The sequence below is a fragment of the Microtus pennsylvanicus genome, chromosome 13 (assembly GCF_037038515.1).
Source record: "Microtus pennsylvanicus isolate mMicPen1 chromosome 13, mMicPen1.hap1, whole genome shotgun sequence".
Taxonomy (NCBI): Eukaryota; Metazoa; Chordata; class Mammalia; order Rodentia; family Cricetidae; genus Microtus; species Microtus pennsylvanicus.
In genome coordinates, this window is record NC_134591.1 from 33,355,245 (window position 1) to 33,376,183 (window position 20,939).

Below are 20,939 nucleotides of genomic sequence, written 5' to 3' on the forward strand. Positions count from 1 at the left end.
GTGGTCTATGCATCTACTGATATGTTACACAATGATAATCATGCTGGCCACCCAATATTCAATTTTTTATATTTACATTTAAAATACATTTATTACATCATAGTAGTCTCCAAAGTCTTAGCTGAATCCATCATCAATTCATAAGCTAAAAATGTTCAGAGTCTTATTTAAATATTTTCTGAATTAGATCTGGGTAAAGGCTTGTTTGTAGGTTCTAACAGGGGAGTGCAGCTACTTGTATATCCTTGACTGAAGACCCCTTCTCTTCTACTGGAGGAAAGTCTTCTTCTTTGATTGACTGTGCAACTTCAGGAGGGATGCACATAGAGTGGTGAGGGACTGATATCCAAAATATATAAAGTACTCAAGAAACGAGACATCAAAATAACAAGTAATCCCATTAAATATGGGGTACAGATTTAAACAGAATTTACAAAAGAAGAATCTCAAATGGCCGAGATACACTTAAAGAAATGTATAACATCCTTAGCTACAGGAAAATACAAATCAAAATGATTCTGAGATACCAATCTTACACCTTTCAGAATGGCCAAGCTCAAAAACGCTAATGACAGTCAGGATTGGAATTGGAGAGGATTAGAGAATGGGGAACACTACTCCATTACTGGTGGGAGTGAAAACTTGTGAAGCTGATTTGGAAATCAATATAGTGGTTTCTCAGAAAACTGAGAATCAATTTACCTCAGGACCTAGCAACATCACTCTTGGGTATATACCCAAAGGATGCTTAACCATACCCCAAGGACACTTGTGCAACTATGTTCATAGCAACATTATTCATAATAGTCAGAAATTTGAAACAACCTAGATGGCCTCCCCAACTGAAGAATGGATAAAGAAATTATGGAATATCTATTACTCAGTGGGGAAAAAGAAACAAAACAACGACATCATAAAATTTGCAGGCAAATGGATGGTTCTAGAGAAAAAAAATCATCCTGGGCGAAGTAACCCAGACCTAGAAAGACAAACATGGTATGTACTCACTCGTAAGTCATAAGTAGATATTAGATGTAAAGCAAAGGATAACCAGACTGCAATTGTCAGCCCCAGAGAAACTAGGTAACAAGGAGAACCCTAAGGGTACGCATGGATCTCTCTGGGAAGAGGAAATAGATGAGATGCTCTGGGTAACCTGAGGATTTGGGAGAGTAGAGGAGAGGGGATGGGAAGATTGGAACATGAGGGATGAGTATGTTTGAGTTGGGAGGGTAATGAAAGAGATATCTTGATAGAGTGGGCCATTATGGTGTTAGGAAGAAACCTGGTGCTAGGGAAATTCCCAAGAATCCACAATGATTACCCCAGCTAAGACTCCTAGAAATAGTAGAAAAGGTGCCTGATTGGGCTTTCCCCTGCAATCAGATTGATAATCACCCCAATTGTTATCATAGAGCCTTCATCCAGTGACTGATGGAAGCAGACGCAGAGATCCACATATAAGCACTGGGCCGAGCGCTGGGAGTTCAGTTGAAGAGAGGGAGGAGGGATTATATAATCAAGGGAAGGGTCAAGATCATGATATGAAAACCCAGAGACAGGTGACCTGAGCTTGTGGGAGCTCATGGGCTTTGGATGGACAGCTAGAGAGTCGCCATAGGACTGACATGGGCCCTCTGCATCTGGGTGACAATTGTGTAGCCTGGTCTTTTATGAAGCCCCTAGAAATGAGGCCAGGACCTGTGCCTGATGGAAGAGTTGGTGCCTTGCAACCCATTCCTATGATGGGATGCCTTGTTCAGCCTTGATACAGCAGGGAGGAGCTTAGTCCTGCCTCAACTTGATGTGCCACACTTGGTTGATTCCTAAGAGACACCTTACACCATCTGAATGGAGACAGAGGGGGGGTTGATGGGGAGTAGAATGGGGGTGAGAGGAGGGGACAGGAGGAGAGGAGGAAGGGAAAGCTATGGTTAATATATAAAATAAAATAAAGAAAAAATTAGATATGTGTGGAGCATAGGGAGGATTCATTTGAGAGCAATTGCTATACACCCACACAAATTAAACATTTTATGTGCTTCTAAAGAACAGCAAAAAGATAAGCATCTACAGCCATGGAAGCAGAAATAGGAAAGATGAAAGAGACAGGGGATACTAAGTGTGTCTGAAACCATAAGAACTGATAACTATTGTGTAATCTTTGAGACTGTCCCCCCAGTTCCACTGAGAAAAGTTGCTTATGCAGCTTTGCCAGCTATATGTTGGATTCCACCAGCACCAGTCTGGCTTGTTCCCATGGCTTTAGGGGACACCATCCCACTGTCCTCCCATTGGTTGGAACCAAGAAAATGCTTATGGTCCTTTAAGACCAGAATCAGTTCTACCATGTAAGTGTCTCTACCTATATGATATCACCTCCCCATGGTTTGTCTATTTTGCATGCTAATGTATTGTATGATACTGCATGTACACTGCCAGTACTCACTGCTTTGCTGTAGGAAGTCTTACAGCTAGTGGTAACCCGCCCACTGGGGCGTGGCCTCTTATACTATATATGCTGATGCAGAACATGCGTCCAGCCTCTTTTCCGACTCCCTCTGTTCTGGTTACGGAATGTATGTATGCATGTATTTATGTATGTATGTATCTGCTGTTATATACAACAGAGAGGTAATGGTTAGGTGTCTAATCAACACCAAGGTTTTCATTTTTATTTGTTTTATTTTGCTTACTGTTACTCTCTGAGTTGCTCAGGTCTATGAATCCATATAAGGAGGTGCCTTTCCCACCTCTTTTGTGTATCTCTGTTCATAGTAAGTCTAATACTTATGACTAGGAAATTATACCTTCTATAAAGGAAGTACAGTCAGTTCACACACATATACATACTTATACATACACACACACATATATATATGTATATATATGTATATGTATATATATATATATATATTTTACTCTATACCTACCTCATTATTCATATGAACCAAACATATGAAACCAAATGCGTTTCTGGAGATGAAGCAATTATTTTGCAGCCATGAAGTAAATGATCTAAGGATGAAATTGCACTCAGATAACTGAGGAAAACATGCAAGGTCTCTGCTCTTTATGTTGACAAGGCAATATCAAGACCATACTCTCCAACTTCCAGCTTCCTAAGCATAAGAATGGAAAATTCCCCATATCACCGGGCTACTATATTACACATAAATGAAAAAACCCCTACTACTTCCTAAAAGTGTTTCCAACTACGATGAGTAAAATACTGTGCTTCGTGATGTTAATGCTCAAGAGATGATTTTGCCATTAGACCTTGCTACTTAAACAGTTAAAACATGATACTTATATCTATTTATTCATCTATGTATCTATCACCGATCTATCATTATCTGTTTTCTATAATTTGAGCATTTAAAGTAACTGTCATACTGGGGAAGCTCATTTAAAGGTGCCAGGAGATGAAAATTGACTTCAGAAGAACAGATGCGATTGCCTAGTGAATATTCTAGAGCCAGGCCCTCTTTGCCTGCAATGGCCCCACAATGGTACCCATTTTCCCAAGTCACAGATCTTCCCTAGGCTTCCATTCCCATCATTGCTCTATTACTTTCTGTCCCTCTCATGTCCCTGTCTGCCTTGCCTCAAGCAGCCACCTGATTCCTAACACTGGACATTTCACAGTTGTGGCAGTTTTGCTGAATGACTCCTTAATCCAAAAGTCAATTATCTTGATAATGCTCAGTATTCCATCCTCTGCTCCCTCCTGCCATCCATTTATGTTGATTGATTAGGTCAGAGAGCCCAAGCTTTTCATTTAGTCCTTCTTAACACCCTTGTCATTTAAGTCCATTAGTATTTGAATAGTGGATTTTAAAATATTATATTAAATTTTATTGCTTTTTGACAAAGGCAGTTCAAGAATAATTTCTAAGTATCTTATGGAAACCATAAAGTGTCAGAAAGACAAGGGCCCTTGGAGATCATCTGCTGTGATCTCTTGTTTTACAGATGAAGATACTGAGTGTATCTGTCTATCCCCTTAGGATGTCTATACTGAGTGTATCTGTCTATCCCCTTAGGGCTGTAGATAAAACCCTAGAATTTTCATCCCACTCTTGTTATTCAGGACTTCTTACATTTAGCTCATCTAGTCCATATCATCTATCTTCTTCTGTTCACTAAGGGAGTGCTATGGGTCCCTACCAGGAGGATGTGGTCTGAAAAACACAGTTCCAGTATTTCACTTCTTTCTGTAAGGAGTGCAGGAGGCATGAGTTGTTGGAGTAGAAAGTCAGTGAGAATTGGTAACTCTGCTTCTCATGAGCACTCCTGATAACAGCATCTCAGTAGCACAGGTTTCCTTTTCCAATGCTGCTAGCCAGACCATCTGCATACACATGGCGGGCTCTCATGCTTCTAGTTTCTGCACTGCAAATGCACAGATAGAGCCACCGCCTCCTACACTGGAGATGCCGGGCAGTCAGTGGCTCCACATGGAGCTTTGTAGAGGCAAGAAGCCTTCCTACTATCCTGATGTTTACTACCAATAAAATTGATACCGCAACTTAATTTCCATTTATTTTTTTTTAGTCTACCAATGAAAGATAAAACACCTACAAAGGAGAAGGATGGAAGAATTGAGCTGGTCTTAGTAGCTAATGTTTGCCTTTGTGTTTAAAATCTATTATATTCAAGGCACCAGGTTACATAAAAATCTCTCGGCTGAGTACCAATGAAGGAAGAATTCTGGCATGCAGACAGGGCAAACATGCAAATTATTTTTCCTCCTGTAAATGCTTACATGGCTTCCTATACTAGCATTTTATAAGTGGAGTATAAACATCTAGTAGGGCTAAACTTTGATAATAAATGATGAGAAGAAATTGTCACAACATGTATTCCTGCTTATTTTTAATAACCTTCTTACTAATTTGGTTTTCCCCACATTTTAAAATTTAAGCAACTTATTGAAGAAAACACGTAAATTTGAAAATTACTTAATGTGCATTCCAAAGTGATTCCAAATTTTTATTCAATAGAGAGAGGGAAAAAAAAACACCAAAAATCTGTTTGACCTTGACCTCACATTCTTAGTGTGACATGGTTAATTTAGTGACGCTCAGGCTCCTGTTTAACAGTTTAGTCTTGCCTTCCTTTTGTTCCATTTTCAGAATACATTTTCCAGTCAGTGTTTATTAAGTCTTTCTGTGCCAGGTACAGTGAGCAGCCCTATTGCTCATTGACTTGACTTCCCTAAGCTGAGAATGCACACTGACCCTCTTCCTAAAGATGGGGTTTGGCTACTGAAGGATGAGTTCTTTCTGGTCCTAAATAATAATGCAGAAATAGGAAGATGGCTTACTGGGTAAGACTGCTTGCTCTATGTTCAAATCCCCAAAACCAACCTAAAAACATTAGGCATGGCTATAGAGTCTTATAGTCCTGCACTGAAGGGCTTAGAGATGGGCAGATCCCGAAAGCTTCCTGGCCAGCCAGTCCAGTTGGTGAGCTGTCTGAAGGCAATAAAATGCAGAGTGACAGAGAAGGACAATGAATGTCCTTTTCTGGCCTCAGCATGTGCAGCCACAGGTGTGCTCAGGTGTGAGCAGCCACACACTCGCATGAAGGTTCCACTCTACTACCCCCCCAACAATGACTTGATGTCCACAAAGGTGTCGGTTTCTCATTAATGCCCCCTTGCAGGAGTTAGTACCACACCTCCTCTCCAATCTCACAGTTCATGCTCATCTTAGATTTGTTTAGAATCTTGCTCCTTTTTGCTTTGCTTTTCCAGTTTTATTGTAGAAATTACCATATATGTTAAACCTGCCCCTTTGTTTCTTGACCCTTCATACACGTCTGTGTCTCATTCATGCTTCACACTGTCAGGAGACTGCTTGGAGCCTCATATTCCATCTTGAATAGGAGCTGCCTAAAGTTCAGCCATATTTAGCTGTATTTTAACTCATTGTCGCTCATGCCATTAAAGGTTTTTTGTTCTCTTTCTCTGCTTAGATGTGTTGCCTGATTCTACCTTATCCTTGTATTGGAAGATTCTTCAGGATAACATGATGAAGTATTCCATTCTTTTCAGACTTCTCCTTCCTAGAGATGCTGACCATTGCACAAAATAAATAAGACTCGGGATTAATGAAAAAAAGTTACAGCCAACCTATGTAATCCATAATTTTTGTTTGCTTCTGATCTATCTTTCTTACTGTGAGTTAAGTCCCTGGGTTAGAGGCACTGCCCTGTATACTTTCAGGTCTTTAACTCCTAAACTTGCCTGGTTTAGGTGATAGGTTAAGAAATTTAAATGGATAAGTAGATATTGCTTGTTTAATGTTTGATACATACAAATAGACTGCCAGGCATTTTAACAATCTTCTTCATTAAAGCTTCACAAGAACTGTGGGAAATGAGCAAATGGAGGTCACAAAGGAAGTGATATCCCCCAGGTCCTCCAACTCACAGGTACCAAGGCAGTAATTCAAACCCATTTCTCTTTGTCTTCAAAGTTTGTATTATATGTACAGCCAAATATACCTTAAATTTGAAAAATTGCTTGTGGGTACATTTCTATATTAGTCTTACTTCTGGTTTTAGAGGGAAAATATGTAAAGCAGGAGTAATTATACCATCTTGCATATAGTGAACTACAAACATGAACTAAGGGTAAATTAATTAGGACCAGAACATGGTCACAGCCTGGTTCTGAATAGATTTCACATCCACATAAAAGAAAATAGAGAGAACGAGAAGTTCAGGTAGGCTGTATATGGACCTCGCTCATGCCATGAGAGGGAAACCATACCCTTTACTGCCTGAATGTCTAGAAACTGGAGACTGGATAGCCCAGAGACTTAGGGTAGAATAAAATGTCACAGGCAAAAATAAAGAAATGATTCCCAATGATACTCTGCTATATTTATAGATCCATGTCTTGCCCAGTAGTCACCAGAGAGATTTCTCTTAGCAGCAGATAGGAGTGGGTGCAGAGACCCATAGTCAGACACTTTGCATGGAGAGTGTCTAACCTGTACATCTACATAGGTTCCCTCCCCTTGGAGATCAGGAGACCCCATGGAAGTGGGGAGGAAAAATTGGAGGAGACAGAGGGGATGGAGGGTACCAGGAGAACGCATTCCACTGAATCAACTAAGTAGGGCTCACACAAGCTCCCAGAAACTGCAGTGACAAGCACAGGGCCTGCATGGGTCTGTACTGAGTCCTCTGCCTATATGTTATAGCTGTTAGCATGGTGTTTTTGCTAGACTCCTAACAGTATATCTCAGTTTCTTTTGCCTGCTTCAGAGACTCTTTTCTTCCTATTGGGTTGCCTTGTCCAGCCTCAATATGAGGGGTTCTGCCTTGTTTTATTGTATCTTGTTTTGTACTGTTTCCTTGTTGTCTCTCGGAGACCTGGGTGGTTTTTTTTTTTTTTATTGAAGAGGAAATGGAGGGAAAGTGGATCTAGGGGAAAGAGGAAGTCAATGGCGCGGGGGGGGGGATCTAGAAGGGATGGAGGCAGGAGAAGCTGTCTGGGAAGTGTTGTATGAGAGAAGAATCTGATAATGAAAAAAAAAAAAACAGGACAACGGAGTAGGAGAACAGTCCACAGTGAGCGCCAAACTTCCAATTTCACTTCTGAGGATGAGAAACAAAACTACTTTTTCTTATGCAGTAGTTAGACAGAGATCTCATCTAAACACTTGAAGGTCGCTTTGATTCCTCAGTGTTTGGCTTCTAAGAATGGCATGGAGGTAAAAGACAAAAACAGGCTGCTTGATGTTGCCCAACAACACATAGTCTGGCTTCTGTCTGCCTTTGGTAATTTGTCCAGGAGCAGTGGCTTCTCTTGCTATGCAGCCTTTTACTGACCTGACTTCTAGAGTCAATTTGTTCAAGGGAAACAATGAAGTCCTTGATACTCCTCTGGCTGGTAACTTTCTATCCAAAGACAAATGGGAAAGGAAAATGGATTCTGGGTGTCATGTTTTCTTGCTGTGAAAAATACACGGTGTCAAGTTTTCTATGATGTCATTGGCAGCTTCTGAGCCTGATGGGTTGTGGTGGGGTGGCACATGAGTAATCTTCAACATTCACAAACGGTTATAGAGAGGCAGAAAAGTATTGAAGCATGAAGGCTCTAAAAAATGAAATAAAATTCTCAGAATAATGGATGTAACTAGAAAAAAGTGATCCTGAGTGAGGTAACTCAGATCCAAAAAGGTCAAAATTTGTGTGTATTATCATCAAACCTTTGATAGACATACCATAATGCATATAACCACAGAAGTTATGTATAGAGCAAGGGTCTTGGGAAGTGTTGTATCTTAAGGAGAAATAGGATATATAGTTATGAATGGACAAGGGAGAATGGAATGCGAGGATTAAACAAGGATGGGAACTAAGAAGGGAGTAAGGGAAGACTATATAGAGGGGCAAATAACACTAAGGGCTATTTGAGGGATCAAATGAAAACCTATCACTATTGAAGCTTTCTCCTCCTCCTCTTCTTTTTTCTTCTTTTTGGTTTTTCAAGAAAGGGTTTCTCTGATTAACAGTCCTGGCTCCCCTGGAACTCACTTTGTATAACAGGCTGACCTTAAACTCATTGAAATCTACCTACGTTCTGCCTCCCAAGTACTGGGATTATAGGTATGTGCCACATAGCCCAGCCTTAAAAGCATATTAAGATATATGCACCTAAAAAAGAAGACTAAATAGAGTCATCAACTAAGGTGAGGCAATACCCCAATTAGACATCTTTTGCCACCAAGAGATAATTCTAGTGCCAGAAATGTGTTACATCTAATTGAGTCATTAGGCAAAAGGGCCCCGTGGAAAGTTCCAAACAATTCATACTATTGCCCAATCTATTGATATCTCCTTATAAAGTGATGATAACTATTACTGAAAACAACACACATCTCATTGAATGTGGAGAAATCAAGCTAGTATCTAACTAGAGCTTTCAGCTCTACTGATCAGTGTTCTTGGTTCTGTAAGGTACTGTGAATGACACCAGAGGAGAAAGGGAAACGCTAACCTGGATCTACAACAATGACATGCCTCTATGATGTGCTGATGAACAGAGGTACAAGTTTTGTGGGAGTAACCAATCACTCTCTGATTAGATTTAAGGCTTACTCTATAAGATAAAATTCATGCCTTGACACTGCTTCGGTAGCCAAGAACATGAGGATAGATAGGGCATTGGCCTAGGGGAAATTTAAACACTACTGTTCTGTTAAAAAAACAGTAGCAATAAAATGATTCCTAAAAACATTCTGCTATATCCTTAGATCAGTGAATCCCTCAACCACAATCAGAAACATTTCCTCTTGCAGTATATGGGCACTAATATGAAAACCACAACTAGACAGTACACAGAGAGTGACATGCTTTAAACACTCGGTCCTAAATGGGATGTCTTCATCGAACTTCTCCCTTTGGGATTCAGAGAACTATGGAGAAGAGGAAGCAGAATGATTATAAGAGTCAGAGAGAATGGATGACATTCAAGAAACAATATCTTCCAGAAACAAGATGTCTAAACTAACAAGACTGGCAACATGCACAGGGCCTGCACAGGTTCACTCAAGATGAGATCCAGTTACTGAGACGGGAAAGTAGACACAGGCTCCCATCTCTACCCAAGATGCTATCTCTAACTGACAACCACTTGAGAAGAAAAAAATTAGTTTTCTCTAATAGCACCACCTTGGGTAATAAAACTACATTTAAAGATAGGCCCCATGCCCAGCATTATATAGCCAATAAATAACCACAAAGTATTTTTGTAGATTTTTTTGTTTCAAATTGTTTTGTTTGGATAGTTTTTTATTTTGCTTTATAGTATGGTTTCCAATTTTGTGTTTTGTGGTTTTTGTTTGTTTTTCTTGTGTGTTTTTCTTTTAGTTATTATTATTAATTTTGCTGTTTGTGTTCTAAAGAGAAAGGGAAATGAAGCATTTAGTTGGATGGGTGGGCATATGAGGAGGATCTGGGAGGAGTTATGGAAGGGAGAACTGTGATCATCATATATTGTGTGAAAAATTGTTTTCAATAAAATATAATAATAGAGTCAGAACACCTTAGTTTCTTATAAAATAAATGAGCCAGAAGTCAAATGTGGCCAGAGAAGAGTAGAGGAAGGAGCTGGTGGTATGCCACAGAAACAATGAGAATTTAGAGATCAGCAAGAAAACCATGGCATCTGATGCTAGCGCTTTCCTTGCCGTGTAATGAAGCCATGGAAAGACAGAGCAGGAAAATGCACAGCCTGGCTATTGAGCTGAAGGGAGAATTTTCAGTGAGTAATATAAAATAAAACTAAAAAATAGGATCTGGAAGCAGAGAGAGAGAAGAAAAAATATATCAGATTCATATATTATATCATCATATTATGCTCTGTGACTAGATGCCAGTTATATTTATCAATTAATCTAGTCATTAAAATGTACCATTATGTACATTATTGAGAGACACTGACCCTATTTAGAGTTTAGTAGAATTATTCAGGATTTTTTTTTAAAAAAAACGAAAGCTTGATAGATTTTCTAACGTACTGGATACAAGGTATGAGGGGAATAAAAGTGAATGATGCCAAAATATTAGCTTAAACAACTAAGCATATTAAGGTGGAGAGCAGTATGAGAGGGGAGAATCTGGCTTTAATGGAAGAAATTAATTCTGTCTTTCAGCAAGCAAGGCTGGGAAATGTCTATGAGCTATCAAGAAAGATGTCAAACAGCTAGTTAGACTTGTAAGTCTAGAATTCAGTTATGACAACAGATAAAATCTTTAGTAGAATTAAATATTTAAATACATGACATAACTGCATGTGTTTATCTAGAAAGTAAATTCTGGGAAAGGAAAGAGATACTGGAAAGACAGAATGATGGTTAAGAAATCCTAGGTGTTTACTGACGAAGACACCATTTAACTTCAAATAACCCAATTTATAGTTTGGTGAGATGTTTGCTTTGGCACAATAGGAATTTCAAAATTTGTTGGACAAAGATCTTGCCCTCGGGGCACAGAGATTGGCATATTGCACAGAGCTTTTCTAACGAACACTAAATTTGGCTTAATTTAAATAGTTGTGTTGTGTTTAGTTTGAAAATTCCTTAGCCTTAGATCTATCTCATAAATGCGTACTCAGTACCAAAGTCATAGTACTTTATGAGAAGAAAGTTACAGACCAAGTTTAACCATAATTTCTTTTTCGACAAAGAAACCTGATTTGAGGAAGCTTTCACTACATCTTGCATATTGATTTTCACCACTCAAAACCCCCCGTGTTAAAAATATGAGTGATACTCTCTACTGCAGTACATGATTATAAGAATAAACTGAGTTCATGTCTTTGGATAATTTTAAGCTCTACTAAATATTACATACTATTAGAAATCACTACATAATTTTAAATATAGAAAATACTAGAAAATAGACATAACTACCTACCTGTGAATAATGATTCTGACTGTGAAATTGACCATAGAAAGGATAAAGAGGAAGGCAGTGATGATGGAGCCTAGGATGGTTCTGGTATAGAGATTGAAAATAGCTTTATGTATACTTTTTACCAAACATATAACATATCCATCTTATTCACAACTCATGAGTGAGTGAAGATTGCATGCATGAATGAATGGGTGAAGACAGAGCTATACTTACTCTGGCATATCCTTTGGAAACAACTATTTTTTTTAAACCTCTGAACATTGGGACTCTCTATTTCTTCCAAGAAGCTGTCCTCAGTTGAGTTGGGGGGGGGGGGGGAAGTCTCAAAATCAAGCCGGCAGATCCTTTCACTCTGAGAATTTCTGGGAAAGAAAATAGGTCAGCATAAACTAAAGTAATATTTTCAGCCTGACAAATTGGTTTCTTTGTGTTCTTTGGCTGTGCTCAAAGACAGAAATTTAAGAACAGAGTTCAAATGCAGGAGGTAGCAATCTACCCATGTCCAGTTTTGGACTTGGCTTGGTTCCACATCATATTTAAAAGGTGACATTGGCACAGCAAGACATCTTTAGAGGATGATTGACTGGATGGGAAAGGAATGGGGACCAAAATACATAAAGAACAGGAGGGATCAGTATGGAAAATGTTTCACCTGTTAAAAAAAGTAAGGGAGGAGAGGTTAAAAACCAGCTACCATTTTTACAGATTACTAGTGTAGCAAAATGGAAGAAGACTGAGTCTCCAGGCCTCCAAAGGCTGTTGTAAGACCACTTCAGGTAGCAAAGGCAAGTTGTCCTTGTCATGAAGTCTTCAGTGATGCTTCTGAGGTAGGGGAGGGTATAATTGCCAATGTGATGTTCATGTCTCTGCATAGTTCTGGATTTTTCTCTAAGATTGTGATTTCTATTACAATCAGAGAACAAAAGGAATTCTTACTATAACATAAAGGAAAGAAATATTTTTGCTCAGGATGTCCACAGTACTTGCTACTGGAGACATATGCTACTGGAGAAACCAGTAATAAAGTTGGTTTTGCAAACAGGTGATCATCATTGTCCAACACACAGCACTGTGGAAATGCAGTGTGCATATGTGGGTAGGGTTTACACATAGGTTTGTGCATATGTGGGTAGCGTTTACACATCTTACACTTTCTTTCCTTGCCCCCTTCCTGTATTTTCTCTATGTCTTGGGAAGGGAAGAAAATAAAAGAAGCACCATACCCACTACCACAGCTTCTCATTGTCCTTCTAGCATGGGGCTCCTTCTCTTCAGTGTGTTTCAGACAGGCCTTCTGTTGCTGCTTTCTGGAGGAAGCCTCACTTGTGGTGCACACACGTATGCTCGTACGATTTCATATTTTGATATTCCATCCTCACTCCAACCATCGCTACCATAAAATAAACTTGCATCTTTGTCAGTTCATCTCAATACCCTTTGCCCATGATCTCCATGACTATGTAGAGGCTAGCTTTGGTGACACTGGCATCCCCTACCGTCAGTCTCTTGATATACAAGGAAGTCACCCATCCTTGCCACATACAACAGTAATGAGAAATATGCTAAAAGCTCTTAATCTTCTTCCTCTAACACATTTTTTTTCTTGCTTGAAGAGGCATTGGATAATCAAATCAAAACAAGAAACAAGCAAAGCCACACACAATCCTACCACCTAAGCCACTGTCTGGCTCGAGATTTTAGACACAACTCTCTCTTTGAAGCTATTGTTTTCTTTGACCCCAGTTCTCTTGGAGCCTAATTAATAACTTTGGAATTAGGTCAACAAGAAGCAGTTGCTGCACCACTTACAGGTGCACATGTCATGACTAATTTCTTTTTTTGTTTTGTTTCTTCGATTTCAGGAGCAGGTTGAGTACGAGAAATAGTAAAATGACTTGTTCACTTCCTGCTCAGCTCTGAGAGAGACTGGGTTACAGAAGCTCTTGGTCGCTCTTGTGGTATGATGTTGCCATCGAAATCCTGTTTTCTCTGTTGAAAGCTTTGGTGTGACATGACAAATCTCGATGCTGTTCACCATACACACATCTCCACGATCTCTTTGACCTTTATAAATTTAATGACTAAATGATATCGCTATTTTTGATAAGAATTCTGTTCTTTAAGAAGGCAAAGACATCCCTCCTGTCACCTTTCACTAAGGGGAAAAGCTAGAGGTGAACTCAGTCCAGAAACTTGTCATTTGCACTTTACCCCGTGCTAGTCACCTATGGAGCAGGGGTTAAGAGGTTGTCTTTGTGTAGAAATCCAGCTGTTTAGAATGGGTATTAGCTCTCTCTGGGACTCAGGAACTACATATTCAAACCCAGAACCAAGCTTGGTAAATAAGTTTAAGGACAGTCCTCAGAGAGCTGTTGGAAGAATTCAACATGGTAAGGATCCACAGTGTTCATCTTGAAGTCTCTTTTATAGCTGCTTAATAAATATTGAGAATTGTAAGGGGTCCTGCTTTTTTGGCACACTGATTCAAATTTTGAATGGGATTTAGAGACAGAAACATTTAAGAAGGAAATAAATGTACCCAAGCCCTAAGGTTCTCATCCCAATAGATGTTGATCCCAGTAAGTGCCAAAGACAACATCAAAGTTTTTCCAGTGATCAAGATCTTGCTTCCCAGCACTCTTCCCAGGCAAGGGATCATCCCTGGTTTATGTCTGGTGTCAGACTGTCTACAGAGAACCCTGAAAATCTAAGAAAATGGTTGAGCTTTCCTAACCACCCTGGATTTGCCCTCTTTAGGGAGTAATGACTGTTGATACAGTTTCGTTGAAACATAATAATTCTCCCCCTAGTCATGACAATAATAGCAAACATAGAAATCATTACGCACAGAGTTATCCACAATAATGAGCTCTGCCTTTCTGGGAAAGCTTCAGCTGTAAGTTGGGTGGCCATCCTTCAACTGTCAGAGGGAGAACGCCAGCATTAGCTTAAGGTTGAGGAGATGACCTAGACATTTCAGTTCAGCGCACTTCCTTGTGTCTGTGATTTGAACTGTTGCTCAGAAAGAAGCATTCCTCCTTGACTTAACCTACACACTGCATTTCCATCTGGAGCCAGCGGAGCACCCCTTTCCCAAGTGTGTCCAGGCTGGCTGTACACTGAGTTGCAATGATGGCAAAGAAGAAAAACACAGCTTGTTTTTGTTTAAAGCAAAACACATTTGTTTTTTTCTCTTCCCAAATATGCAGTTTATTTAGAGAGCCCTGTGACTCAGTTCTTGTTATATATTATTCCTAGTAGACAAGCTTACTCATATTTGTGAGTCTGCTCTGTGGGAGGGCTATGAGATTATTCCTTCCATTTTCCCAGATCATGTTTAATACAGATGTAAACCAGACTTTTAGTAGTGTGGTAGAGTCTCATTAGAATGATCAGTTTCTTCTCTTTCAAAACCAATAGGCATCTGACCTGCCTAAGAGAAGGTCTTACTGGGAAACTGTAAGATCACTTGCTTTTTCACCAAGAGAAACATTGCAAGGACAGATGCACACAGTTTCATTGCTTTGAGTGTACAGAGACTTTTCAGGTTGGTTTAGTTCAAACTGCTGGGTGAACAAGTGCATCTGTGGAAGTTAATGTCCTGTAGCTTGGCCCCGATGAATAAATCCGTGTCTTTATTGGCACCATGAAGACTTTCCATTTTTTTTCAACGTCTAAAGTTCATTTTATGCATTGGGAGAAATCTTCAGCCAAGACCACCTAATTTCTGAAACAGCGTTTTTGTGTGTTCCCAGTTAAATAGCAATGGCCAAGATGAAAAATTAAAATAATAAAGAGAAATGGAAAAAAAAGCAAGAAATCTAACCAACCACACTGAAAAATCATTTATGTCCATTTCTTTATGGACAAACTTTCCTCAAACACAGAATAAGCCAAGAATTTGGGAGCTTGATTTTTTCCCTTCTTTTTTTAAAATATTACTTTCTTCAATTTATTTTTATATTGGTAGATGATGTGAGAGTCATTATATTTTATAGTCCTGAACAAAATCTTACAATTTCTTACTAATATTATGCAATGACATAATGCCATTTGTAGAGGTGTCGCAAAAAGCAATTGACTTTTACTGGCTTCTGATGGCAGGCCTTGCCATTTTATATTCTGTTTTATGTAAGTTTTTCCAAAATTTATCGACCTCCCAGGATTTCTCAAGTTGCTTAATTATGGTAGGAAGAAGATATCTCTGTGGCCTGACACAAAAGCCTATTAAAGCCTTTTTAAAGAGGAACACAAGAAGCAGAGAGGTGACTGTAGATGATGCTTAGTTTAATGAATTCTGTCCATGGATTGGATGCTGGAACACTGGGCAATAAAAAAGGTACGTGTGATTTCCTGATCACTGGCTTTTTAAATGATAATATATATTTATATTTCTAATTTCACAGTTGAACAAAGTAACAGTTGGTTGTTATGTCCAATGTCATAGTGACTATTAGGTGGGAATACTGACGTTCCCTTAGATTTGACTACAAATGCATGCCATCAAAGAACAGCAATACTTTCCACATGGTAGTTTGACCTCTTTTGGAAATGCTTTTGTAGATGGAAAGTTCTGTCCGGTCCAGTCACACAGCTATTCAGTCCCAACAAAACACACAGAGGCTTATATTAATTATAATCAGGTTGGTCTATTAGCTCAGGCTTATTATTAACTAGCTCTTACAACTTAAATTAACCCAAAATTCTTATCTATGGTCAGCCTCATGTCTTGGTACCTTCTCTGAGTGAGGTATATTTATCTTGCTTCCTCTGCATCAGGCTTGCAACCGTAGACTAAGCCTTTCCTCTTACCAGGATTCCCCTAGTCTGGCCACCCTGCCTGGCTACTGGCTGATCAGTATTTTATTAAACCAATACAAGTGACAAATCTTTACAGGTATATTCACATTGTGAGAATTCCTTGTAATAAACAGGGAATTAGAAGCATCTGATGATTTGGGTTGTAAGTTAAAAGAACAAAACAGTGCTTTTTTAAAATTTTTGCTATGCTCTTTATTCATTAATGTGATGATTAACTTGATTGTCAATTTCACAGACTCTCAAACCACCCAGGAGGCAAGTTTTTGACGATGCCTCTGAGAAATTCTTTAGATTTAGTTGCAGACAGCACATTATCAACAGTGGGTTAATAAAGGTGGCAATACCTGTCCTAAATATGACAGCCTCATTCTGTTGGTTAGAGGCCCATGACTTCTTTCTGTTTCCTTACTGCAGATACAATGTGACCAGCATGCTCCTGCCACAATGATAGACTTGCCCTCAAACCATACCCCCAACCCCCCAAAAACTCTCCTTCCTTCCTTAAGTTCTTTCATTCAGGATATTTGTCATAGCGATTAGAAGGTAAACTGATATAGCTGGATTACAGAGTTTTAAACAAGATCTCTGAGTTAATCAAAGAAATTGCACTGTATTTTGCAGATTCTATAATGTAGAACATTCTTTTCAATCAAAACTTTATTTTAGATTACTTAAAGATTGTGTGTGTGTGTGTGTGTGGGTGTGCGCGCGCGCTCGCGCGCACGAGTGCTTACACATGCAAACAAGTCTGATGATGTCCACAGAAGCCAGAGGTGTTGGATCCCCTGGAGTTAGAGATAAGGGTGTTTGTGAGCAGCCAGTATATGCTGGTAAATCAATCTTAGGTCCTCTGCACTGTGTGTTCTTCACACTTCACCACCCTAAGATTTTACTTTTATATTGGAGGAATTTGAGGTCCAGAGAGAATGAAAATCTAATTTAAGCTTTGATTTATAATCATTCATTGATACATTCCATGGAATTAGGGTTTGGCCATCAAAGACAAAGTGTATATGTTGCTACAAATTAATGGCCAAGTAGACAAATGTCATTTCTAGCAAGAATGATGAGTCTCTAATGCTCTGAGTTTCCTGATTCGATATCACTGCTCTAAAATGCATGATTTTACTAGTACTAGCTCTCTCTCTCTCTCTCTCTCTCTCTCTCTCTCTCTCTCTCTCTCTCTCTCTGTGTGTGTGTGTGTGTGTGTGTGTGTGTTTATCCTCTGTTCTGACACTGGTCTTTATGATCACTACTCTTTTTTTCTACTATAAAATGAAACTAAATTATTATCCAAGGATACCATTTAAGGAGGGAGTCTTAGATTCTTTCATGCATGATTTTAGATAGCTCTGAGAAACAAGGAAAGCAATGACAAAGGAAAGACATTGTTTAGATGGGAGAAGTTCAGTTCAAAGAGACTAGACATTACTACTTTATTTGGGAGGCTGAAGAAGCAACTTCCATTGGAAATCAGGGAGAAAATGGAGAAGATAGATAGATAGATAGATAGATAGATAGATAGATAGATAGATAGATAGATAGATAGAGATAGATAGATATAGATATAGAGATATATAGATATAGATAACATTACGTGTAAGTGTTCCACCAGTTGGGCAATCTACGTATTGATCTTGTTTGACAACAATTAATCACAATCAATGTTTAGTGATTGAACAAGGAGAGGGCAATATTGGTTATATTGCTGGAGATAGTGTCACAGAGAAAGAATATAGGTCACTGGCCAATGTGAGAACAAACCAATTGATTATAATTAGGCAGCAAAGGTTAGGGTATCATTGTAGCAACATGGCCCATGGAATATAGTACCCAGTCACATTTTCTTTCTTTTTTTTCTGTCTCTCTTTTTCTTTGAGAAAGTAGTTAGAAAGCCATGCTATCTATGTGTATACATAGGTAGCTATCAAAGTTTCTCATGTGTCTCGGGTACCCGGGAAAGCTCTGTTGAATGAGTGACAATATGTAAAGTGGTTTGTCGAAATTTAAGGTTAATGATATGACTAGTATCCAAACAGAAGTCTAGTGGCTTGTCCAAGTGGTTTTTGTCTTTTCACAAGACAAATGTAACAGAGTAGAACAGAGCTGCTCTGATTAAAGCAGGGATAATGGAGAGTGTTACCTGAAATGTAGTCTTCTATTGCAAACTATAATTTTGCTCAACCTAAAAGGCCCCCCACTCAGCCAATAACCCTACATTTCAAGAAGCAGGTCATTGAGCATGAGATCTTTTTTCAACTTATATTGAGCAAATAGAGACTCCATTATAATATTGAAGACAGAAGGACAGACCCATGGCTTTGAGACCAATGACTTGAATTGTTTCTTTGCAGGGTAGAGCTGTGTCTTTACAAGGATGTATCTGAAGAGTTTTATAGACCAAAGTATCTCTGATATCAATTTAATGAAGTTCAGTTCCTAGATATTGAAGAAGACACACTAAAGATAAGATGGGCCAGTGGTTTTCAAATGAGTCATTTTTGTCCTGCAGAAGCTACTTGGCAGTCATAAGAGTCATTTTTTCGTTGTTGCTGTTGTTTTGTTTGTTTGTTTTTTTTATCAACCTCTCTGGTATCTTAGGTTGAGCTACTTATAAACACATGCCATAGTCTGGGTTTATAATACTGCATTACATTATTTTGAAGACTGAAATTTGAAGAAGAAGAAGAAGGAGGAGGAGGAGGAGGAGGAGGAGGAGGAGAAGAAGAAGAAGAAGAAGAAGAAGAAGAAGAAGAAGAAGAAGAAGAAGAAGAAGAAGAAGAAGAAGAAGAAGAAGAAGAAGAAAACCAAATTCTGGAATAGGTCCTTTCCTTCCTTTGCATGTAACTGACTTCATGTCCTCTCATGTCAGAAAGAAGAAACAGGCTCTCACTGGCTCTTGTTAAAAGGGTACTACTTTCTGAATAGAACGTTATCCTCACGACCTTATTATGTTTCAATGGCCCCACTCTGACATTATCACACTTTAGATTAGTTTTACAAGGCTTGTGTTTGCGAAGCACTGATATGTTGCCTGGGATACAAAAGAAACTCCCTTCTAGAGTGTTATTCCTTACCCCACCATGCACAAAACTATCCTTAGAACAAAGAAATATCTGGCCTAAATTCTCAGTAATATTACAGTTAAATGTTACTGATCTAGTCTACAAATTACTAGTAAGAGATTTCTTCTACAGTGGCTGTGAGATGCAAACTTTTAGCCTTGATTTGAGTATTTCCAGTAATCTCATGTGAGATCACTCTTTCATTGGTACCTTTTCTAGTACTGTACACCAGCTTAGTTGCTTTTTCTTATACCCCAGAATGCTGGTTTACTACCACCCTGTTTCCTTAGTCATGCCTTTGTATGTATCTTGTCTATTGGGGGGTAAATTCCTTGAAAGGCCAAATGTAGTTCATAGTCTTCATCACATTTCAAACCTCTGGATAATGCTTCACATAACTGGATCAATGAATAGAGCTGCTATATTTCAACCTATGTCAAAACTGGTACCCTGTGGGTAGAGGGTCAGGTTTACCCAGTGAAAGATTGAAGTAGGACAGACAACATGCTTCATGGACTCTACTTTGACCTTTGCCTCCAGGCTGTTCTTTTGAGTTTGGGAGATTATACATACTCTTACTTCGGATTTTTTTTATTGAAAGTAAAATTTATTATAAAATGCCAACACGATAGTAAAATGGAAAATATTTTATAATCAACGAGTTCAATTTGCTAAGTGCTATATTATAATCATTGAAGTAAGTTGGGCTGGCCAATGCCCAAACTGCAGTGCCAAACTGAGAAGTATTTTTCTGTCTTGCTTTAAGTGGCCATGAGCCTCTGAACCACTGAGGTTGGACATGAAGGCCCAAGAGTGGAAACCAAACCTCTCATGGCATCGAGAAGACCAGAGTAACTGACCCCATATTCTTAACTTTAGTGTAAAGTCTATAAATAATAATGTACTTCATGCTTGGGAAGAGGTTATGTAGGTCTTATCTACCTGTCCCCAAACTTTAAAAGAAAATGTGGACGCAAATTTGTTGCATTAAAACACTAAGGGATCATGATATAGAATGTAATACTTACATGCTCATTTCTGTTAGAACTATCTTTAGAGAAACTCCATCCATAATATAAATTTAGAGGCATTTTCTTGATCATTCTATCACTTAATTTTTATAATTATGATAAAAATTTAAAGGTAATTTTTATTATATTTTCACTTAAATTTGCTGTTTTTAAATATTCTTTCTTTTTATACATGAATCTGTGTGTAGGGGGAATCTATGCATATATTTGTGCAGGTGCCTGAGGAAGATGGAAGAGGGCATCAGATTCCCTGGATTTCAAATTACAGGCTGTTGTGAACCTCTCTATATGGATTCTGGAAAACTTGCTCAGGCCCTCTGCAAGCGCACTACAAGCTCCTACCTTATGTGGTGAGCCGTCTCTGTAGCACTGTCCCTCACTTGCTTTTATAAATAGTGTTAGTGGAAAGCTTGCCATCATCTGACACAAACTCCTCCTCCTCTTTTTGAATTTTCTTTTGTCCTCTCTTTCAAACACACCCGTATTCATTCTCAATTCAAAATTTAGTTCCTCTCTGAAGATTGTTTGAATCCCCAAGCAGTGGGCTGTTCTTCTCTGTGTTCCAGTTGCTTATATTCAGCTA